The sequence below is a fragment of the Bos grunniens genome, chromosome 1, assembly GCF_055505025.1.
Source record: "Bos grunniens cultivar Pamir isolate PY7600 chromosome 1, Bosgru_T2T1.0, whole genome shotgun sequence".
Classification (NCBI taxonomy): Eukaryota; Metazoa; Chordata; class Mammalia; order Artiodactyla; family Bovidae; genus Bos; species Bos grunniens.
Genome location: NC_141165.1, coordinates 22274684 through 22282617, shown reverse-complemented (window position 1 = coordinate 22282617; position 7934 = coordinate 22274684). Strand labels below are relative to the sequence as shown.

The 7934-nt window shown below is 43.4% G+C and overlaps 1 pseudogene; it reads left to right on the top strand.

The window, feature by feature from the left end:
• Window positions 1-424: 424 nt before the first annotated feature.
• LOC147379115 (small ribosomal subunit protein uS15-like) lies at window positions 425-1335 on the top strand (annotated as a pseudogene).
• The last annotated feature ends 6599 nt before the right edge of the window (window positions 1336-7934 follow it).

The window sequence follows — 7934 nt, the reverse complement described above, 5'->3', positions numbered from 1 at the left end:
CCCCACCTCCACCCTGAGTGAGTGCCTGCTGATCATCTGCTGATTATCCTCTGGACCCCTCCTTCCAGGAGCATTGTAGGTGTGTCTTCTTGGGGAGAATTCCAGCCCATGCTTTTCATTTTACCACCTGCTGTCCTGTGCCAGTCCCCTACTCTGTCCCCTCCCATTCCCTGTGCAGCTCCTCCCATCATGGGCAGCAGCCTGCAAAGGACTGATGGCTCAGGAGTTCCAGCCTGGCCAGCTTCTACAGGAGGCCAGCACTTCACAGGAGCTGGTGTGGGTTTGATGCTGGGCCCAGGGGGCTCACTTCCTGGATAGAGGCAGTGAAGGAAGGGCTGTCTGGAGACCCAGAGGTGAAAAAGTGAGGATGGGACTTCCCTGGTGGCAGCAGTGGTGCCCCTTTTGCTACCACACCGCCACCATCATGGGTTGCATGCACACTCCCGGGAAGGGCCTGTCCTGGTCAGCTCTCCCCTACCACCACAGTGTCCCCACCTGGCTGGAGCTGATGTCTGACAACATGAGGGAGCAGATCTACAAACTGGCCAAGAAGGGCCTGACTCCCTCACAAATCGGTACGATCCTGAGAGACTCACAAGGTGTTGCACAAGTAGGTATCGGGACAGGCAATAAAATCTCGAGAATTCTTAGGTCCAAAGGACTTGTTCTGATCTTCCTGAGGATCTCTATCATTTAATTAAGAAAGCTGTTGCTGTTCGAAAGCATCTTGAGCAGAACAGAAAGGATAAAGATGCTAAATTCTGTTTGATTCTTTTTTAAAAAATTTATTTTAATTGGAGGCTAATTAATTTACAATATTGTGGTGGTTTTTGCCATACATTGACATGAATCAGCCACAGGTGTACATGTGTCCCCCATCCTGAACCTCGCTCCCACCTCCCTCCCCATCCCATCCCTCTGGGTTGTCCCAGTGCACCAGTTTGAGTGCTGTTTTATGCATCAAACTTGGATTGGTGATCTATTTCACATATAGTAATATATGTGTTTCAATGCTATTCTCTCAAATCATCCCACCCTCGCCTTCTCCCACAGAGTCCAAAAGTCTGTTCTTTATATCTGTGTCTCTTTTGCTGTCTCGCATATACAGTCATCATTACCATCTTTCTAAATTCCATATATATGGGTTAATATACTGTATTGGTGTTTTTCTTTCTGACTTACTTCACTCTGTATAATAGGCTTGCATCTGATTCTGACTGAGAGCTGTATTCACCAGTTGGCTCAGTATTACAAGATGAAACGAGCCCTCCCCACCCCCGCCCCACTCCCAGTTGGAAATCCAAGTCATCCACAGCCTCTGCCCTGGTTGCATAAATTTGCCTATTGTACTCAAGCAATAAAATCATTAACAACAACGAAAAGGAATTCACCTGCCAATGCAGGGGACATGGGTTCCATCCCTGCTCCAGGAAGATTCCTTATGCTGTGGAGCAGCTGAGCCCATGTGCCACAATTATTGAGCCTGCGTGTTGCAACCACTGAGGTCTGTGCTATGTTCCCCAACAAGAGAAGTCACTGAAATAAGAAGCCCACGCATTACAATGAAGACCCACTGCAACCAAAAAGAAATAAATTTTAAAAAGAAGAAGAAGAGCAAAGATGGAGGGGAGGGCTCAAGGGGAGGAGGGGGTCAAAGATCATGGCCCTTCCTTGTGGTCTGGGAGGACTGGGCCCCCTTCCTGTGGGCAGATTTATGGCAGAGCCAGGCATCTGCCCCTTCCCATATATGCCATATATGGCTGCAGGTCATGACACAGGGACTGGAGAAAGAGGGGCAAAGTGAGAGAGGGAAGAGGGGAAGACCAACCTGAGTGAACTGGGCCCAGGAGGGCCTAATAACGGGGTTAAGGTGCAGAGTTGGGGTACCTGGGAGATTTGGAGATGGGGGGGGAGGCTGGGGTGGAGGAAGACAGGACAGTGTCTGAACACCCACACTCCCACTTACCCACTTACAGTCCAGCGGGTTCCATTCTTTTCAAATACATTGATCCTCTTTTGATATCTAAGCTCTGATGTCTTTCACATGATTGACAGCATTTTAACATTCTCTTTATGCTAATAATTCTCAGAAAGTAAACTAAAAGCAGACTGTCTACTTAGGTATGGGCGTGGGACAAAACGTTTCCAAGTGCTGTTTCGGATGGGATGCTCAAAATTTTTAGAAAATCAGCTTTGATTCAATAGATTAATCCCTTCTTAGATTTGCTATATTGTTCTAACTCCATCAAATATACAACTTTTGTGTATTTGGATTTCAGTTGCATTTTTTTAAGAAGCTCAAAAGTAGTACCATTTTGCTTAAAAACACTTTTTCACTATGGGAATTTCAATCCCAAAAGAAAACATTAAAACAAATCCGCATGTGCCCATGACCAGCTTTAATAATTAACACATGAAGGATCTGGTTTCATCTCCAGGCCCCACTCCCACTCCTTCCCCTGCCTCTGGCCACTGGATTCTTTTAAAGTAAATTCCAGACATATCATTTCATCTGTGTGTATTTCAGTTTCTAAGAAGGACTCTTTCTTCAAAAAGAGTCCCATGCTATTGTGACACCTAAAAGTTGACCATCATTCCTTAATTATCATCAGATATTCCATTATGTTTAAGTTCCACAGTTGTCTCATTAATGGTTTTTTACAGATGATTTGTTTAAATCAGAATATGAAGTTCTCACATGGATTGAAGTTAATTGACATCTCTTAAGTCTCCTGTAATATCCAGCAGTTCTGCCTCTCTGTTTTTGTTGCTTTTTCATTATTTACTTACTGAACAAACTGAGTTATCTGTATTGTAGAGTATCCCATATTCTAGACTTTATTGATTGCACTCTTTTGTTGTCATTCACATATTTCTTTGTCCCTCTTTTTCCTGTGAATGGTAGTTAGGCCTGGAGGTTTAATCAGATTCATAGGCCATTTTCTTTTTCTTTTTAAAAAATTATTTATTTTTGGCTGCACTCGGTCCTTGTTGCTTCGCCAAGCCTTTCTCTGGTTGCAGTGAGCGGGAGGCTACTCCTCATTGCGATACAAAGGCTTCTCATTATGGTGGCTTCTCTTGTTAAGGAGCCTGGGCTCTAGATGCAAGGGCTCAGTAGCAGCACATGTGGGCTATTTGTGGCTTAGCTGCTCCACCGCATGTGGAGTCTTCCCAGACCAGGGATCAAACCCATGTCTCCTGCATTGGCAGGTGGATTCTTATCCACTGCACCACCAGAGAAGTCTGGCAATTTTCTATAAGAACGTTTCATAGATGGTGTGATTTCATTCTCATTTTACTGCAGCAAAAATCACATAAATGCCTGTTATCTCTGTTTTTGTGAGATATTCATTGTAGAATGATGTACTGCAGCTTTTCATCAGCATTCTAGTTAGCAGTTTTAAAGGACAGTCACTAATGAACATTGCCTAGATTCATTATTACATTAGGGTATACAAAATGATTTTCAAATTCTCTTCACCTCTTTTGAATTTATTAGCTAAGATTCTTCTATAAAGAACTTTCCTACATCAACTATTTAGCTACGCTGAAGTATGATTTGTGCCAGAATTGCAATAAATGATTGCTTTTTACCAATTTTCAAAATAATAAGCTAGTATCCTTATATCTTCTAAAGGTGGTCAGTGATGTGGATGAGTGTCTGTCTGGGACCTTAGCTTACTAAAAACCACCAAGTTAGCTGCCCCAGTCTCATGGATGTAAACTGAAGACATACAGCTCCTGGGTCAGACAATGGATCTTTACTCAGGTCACAGCAAGCAACATGGGCTTCAGGCAGGTGTCAGTCCTCTGTCTCCCAGGTCCCATGGGTGACAGAGCAAGCCCAGGTGGATGCCACACATGCAGTAGGGTTGCGTAACAATGAGAAACACTTAGCTAAGAGGATGAAAAGTCATCTTTATCATGGAGGGAGATATTGATCATCCCCCAAGGCAGTTATCTGCCAACGTGATCCTGATAAACAGTTTGGGCAAAGAGTGACCAGGGTCTTGTAACCTTTGCCTACCCATAACAGACATGCAAGAGTGTTCAGGGCCCATGGCCTGAGTCAGAATTTTTTTTTTTTTGTATTATTATGCACGGACTCAGTTATTTTAAGCATATTTGACATAAAGTTTCATTGCAGTCATTATTCTTTTTGATGCTCAAATTGTTTCATGTCAATCTGGCCAGTAAGACTTGACTTCTGTGATCTTCTGACATGACCCTAGTAGTCTTGGGTAGCATCCTTGCTTTTTTGTATAAGCAATATATTACAGGCTCACTTTGTAAATTTTCTGCTTCAGCTTCTGGATATTTCTCCCAGAAGCCTTTTATTGGGAGATGCTATTTAGAGACCATAAACTGGGTGCTAGGAGTGCTTATTGCTACTGGATAAGTCATGAATCCTAGGTCTTTTCAGATGGCAGAGCTAGGAAATAAGTATTTGTTTTTTGACATAAAAATACATCATGAATCAATGTTAATATTTCAGAGTAAACTTTAAGATTACAGAATTTGACTTAACATTTAAAATTTTCTATTTGTATCTCTTTTCTCTTATGCTGAAAATTTTGATTCCTATTAACACTAGCATAATTATTTATTTTTTCATAATACATATAGCTTCAAAGTAATATCACTAATATTATCACTACAGTATGATTATTGAGCTAAGCAACTTAGGATTTCTTTGCAACTTATTTATCATATATCTTATTCTTAATATTCAGCTAAATTACTGTATTTTAATGTCACTTTAATAATTCTCTGCATGGTTAAGCCACTTAAGTTCATTTAATTTAACTTTCTTTAGTTACTCTGTAAAATATGTAGAATCTACATGATTCCAAAATCAAAGCTATAAAGTAAGGTGGTCTCTTCCCCTAAATCTTTTACAATCCACCTCCATGCAGGAAACCATTTTATTTCCTCTTCAACTGTGCTGCTTTTGTCTTGAAATACAGGCAATTGTGAATAGGAATATACATATTTCCCTGATTTTTATAGAAAAAGTAGTGTACTACACACACGATTCTACACCTTGCCTTTTTTCATAGACCAATACATGTTCCATAGTTTATTCCAAAAGTGTAAACAGAAATTCACCTTATTCCGTTTCATAGCTGCATGGAATTCCATTGTATTGACATGCTGTGGTATATAAAGTTAAACCCTGACTGCTGGAAATGTGGATTTCCAGACTTTTGCTGTTACAAACAGTGCTTCAGTCTTACAATGTGTCATTTTGTATTCTTTACTAGTGTATCTTTGAGATAGATTCCTAGAAGTAAGATTTCTGAGTAAACGGGTAAACACTCATATAATTTTGCTAGGTATTACCAGCTTCCCCTCCTTAGAGTTGGCTATTTTGTACTCCCATCATTACAGACATTTTAAAGAGTGATGTGAGGGTTTTATTTAAAAGTTACAATATATCAAAATTACATATATTTAGAGAGATTTAGACTTATACTGGAGAAGACAATGGCAACCCACTCCAGTACTCTTGCCTGGAAAATCCCATGGACGGAGGAGCCTGGTAGGCTGCAGTCCATGGGGTCGCTAGGATTTGGACATGACTCAGTGACTTCACTTCCACTTTTCACTTTTATGCACTGGAGAAGGAAATGGCAACCCACTCCAGTATTCTTGCCTGGAGAATCCCAGGGACGGGGGAGCCTGGTGGGCTGCTGTCTATGGGGTCGCACAGAGTTGGACACAAATGGAGCGACTTAGCAGCAGCAGCAGAAATAGCAGCAGACTTATACTAAAATACTTTAAAGTTCAATTTTGAGCAGAAACTAACACAACGTTGTAAAGCAATTATACTCCAATTAAAAAAAAAAAAAGATGAATATGGTTGAGACCATTTTAAAAAAGTTCAGTTTTGACAGACTACAAAGAATTTCAGGAATCTTTTAGGGTTTCCTGAGCAAAGTTTTAAAAGACAAGTGGTCTAAGAAACTGTAGAATGATTGTTTGGTTTATATTCGTGTTGTGTCCAGGTGAGACTTTGATGTCAGGTAGATCTGTGTCCCCATTCCTGCCTCTCTATCTTGTTAGGGTGACTACAGATGAGTCATTTAGCCCCTCAGAGATTTCTGGGGAAAGCATTTGTGGAAAGTGTGAGATGAGCTAATATGTTAAAAGCCCTTAGCACAGAGTCTGGCACAGGTGGGTGGACCACCACGTGGGAGGAATTATTAGGAGCTGACTTGTTCTTGCCAGGACCACACTGTCCCTCCCCTTCCTGGAGGATCAGAGAGGAGAAAGCAGCTACGATAGGACGGCGATAGGGAACTAGGTGGAGCAACTTGTTCTGGTTTGCCCTGGACCTTTCTGGGTTTTGCTCCGAAAGTCCCATTCCCTGGGAACTCCTTCAGTCTCACATGAACTGTGATGGTTGGTCACCCTCTTGGGGAAACAGGTCTGGGTCAAGGGCCCCAGGGACCTGTGCCAGAGGCTGGAGACAGGCAGGACACAAGGCCGAACAAAAAACCTGCTGTCACAGAGGGGACCAGAAATGTTTTGAAGTTAAAACGGAGCCTTCATCTTGAATGGCTTCTGCCAAGGGAAGCTGGGTTTTCGGGCTCCTTTCTCCAAGTCTGTGACTAGGAAGAGTTTCTCATAAGGCCTTTGACTTTTTGGTATCAGCTGTAACTGAAAACCCCCTTGGCCATGGCAGAATGTTGATATTGGTAACAATAGTGAGGTTTTTTCGTGTAATAAAAAGCAATCCTAGGAAATTGTATCTAATCATCCCTATTCACAGGAAAAGGGGATTCCCAAGTGGCTCAAAGGGTAAAGAATCTGCCTGCAATCCTGAAGACCTGGGTTCAACTCCTGGGTCAGGAAGATTCCCTGGAGGAGGGCACGGCAACCCATACTAGTATTCTTGCCTGGAGAATCCCATGGACAGAGGATCCTGGCAGGCTACAAGTCCATGGGGTCTCAAAGAGTTGGACACGACTGAGCATTCACAGGAGGAAGTCACTGTTTGACACTAACCATGCAAGTGAGAACTCAGGTGTTTGGCAGCTTCAGCCTCATGGCAGGCCAGACTTGTATCACTCAGCTCCAATTATTTCAATATTTTCACTAAAGAAAAATGTCCTTTCATAGATTGCAGGGTGCCCCAAGATTGCCAAGAAATAGGCCACTCAGCCAGAAAGTTCTGGAACGTGCTGGGAGCCACCAACCCACCTCTGACATTCTCCAGGAGCATCACTGGCAATCAGCTCTCCACTTCCTGCCAAGAAACAGGCGCAGGGTGTGGCATGTCAGCCACTCGGAGGTTTAACCCTGATGGGTTTATAGCGTGAGTCATACAACCAAATCCCATTAACTGCCTCTGAAATTGTAACTTCTTGCTCAGAAGAGCTTAGCAGTTCTTCAAGACCCAATTCGTTTCTCTGGCAAGGTGCTCTGTCAGTGGGAAACGCAAGCAGCCTCCTGTGGCAGGTTACTCAGCACTGTGCTTCCTTTGATCTCATTGTCCACCACCATGTTCCCCACCCCGCCCTGTAGTTTCAAGCGCCTTGTATTCCATTACCCCTGTGGTGGAAGTTCAGCCAGGTGCCATGACCTGGCACCCTACAGCACGCATTGGAGTGAGTGAAGCTTCCCCACTGTGGGCAGCCCTGGTAGGGTGATCCCAGACACAGGCAGGATATCCATTCCTGGCTCCAGGCCCTCCAGTTTATCACTCTGATGCACGTGGGTGGGTGGGGGGTTGATCAGACCAAGCACTGGCCAATGGGACGTTCTCTCCTGGGACCATGATTCTCTAACAGAGCTGTTCAAGGGCTGAGCAAACGTGTGGACTTAAGGCCTCTTGGGTTGCCGTGGAGTGACTGGCTCAGAGGCAGCCTGGCTCCCCAGGCCTCCCACTTGCCTTCCAGCCTTGCTGCTCTGTTGCCAGTTAATGCAAT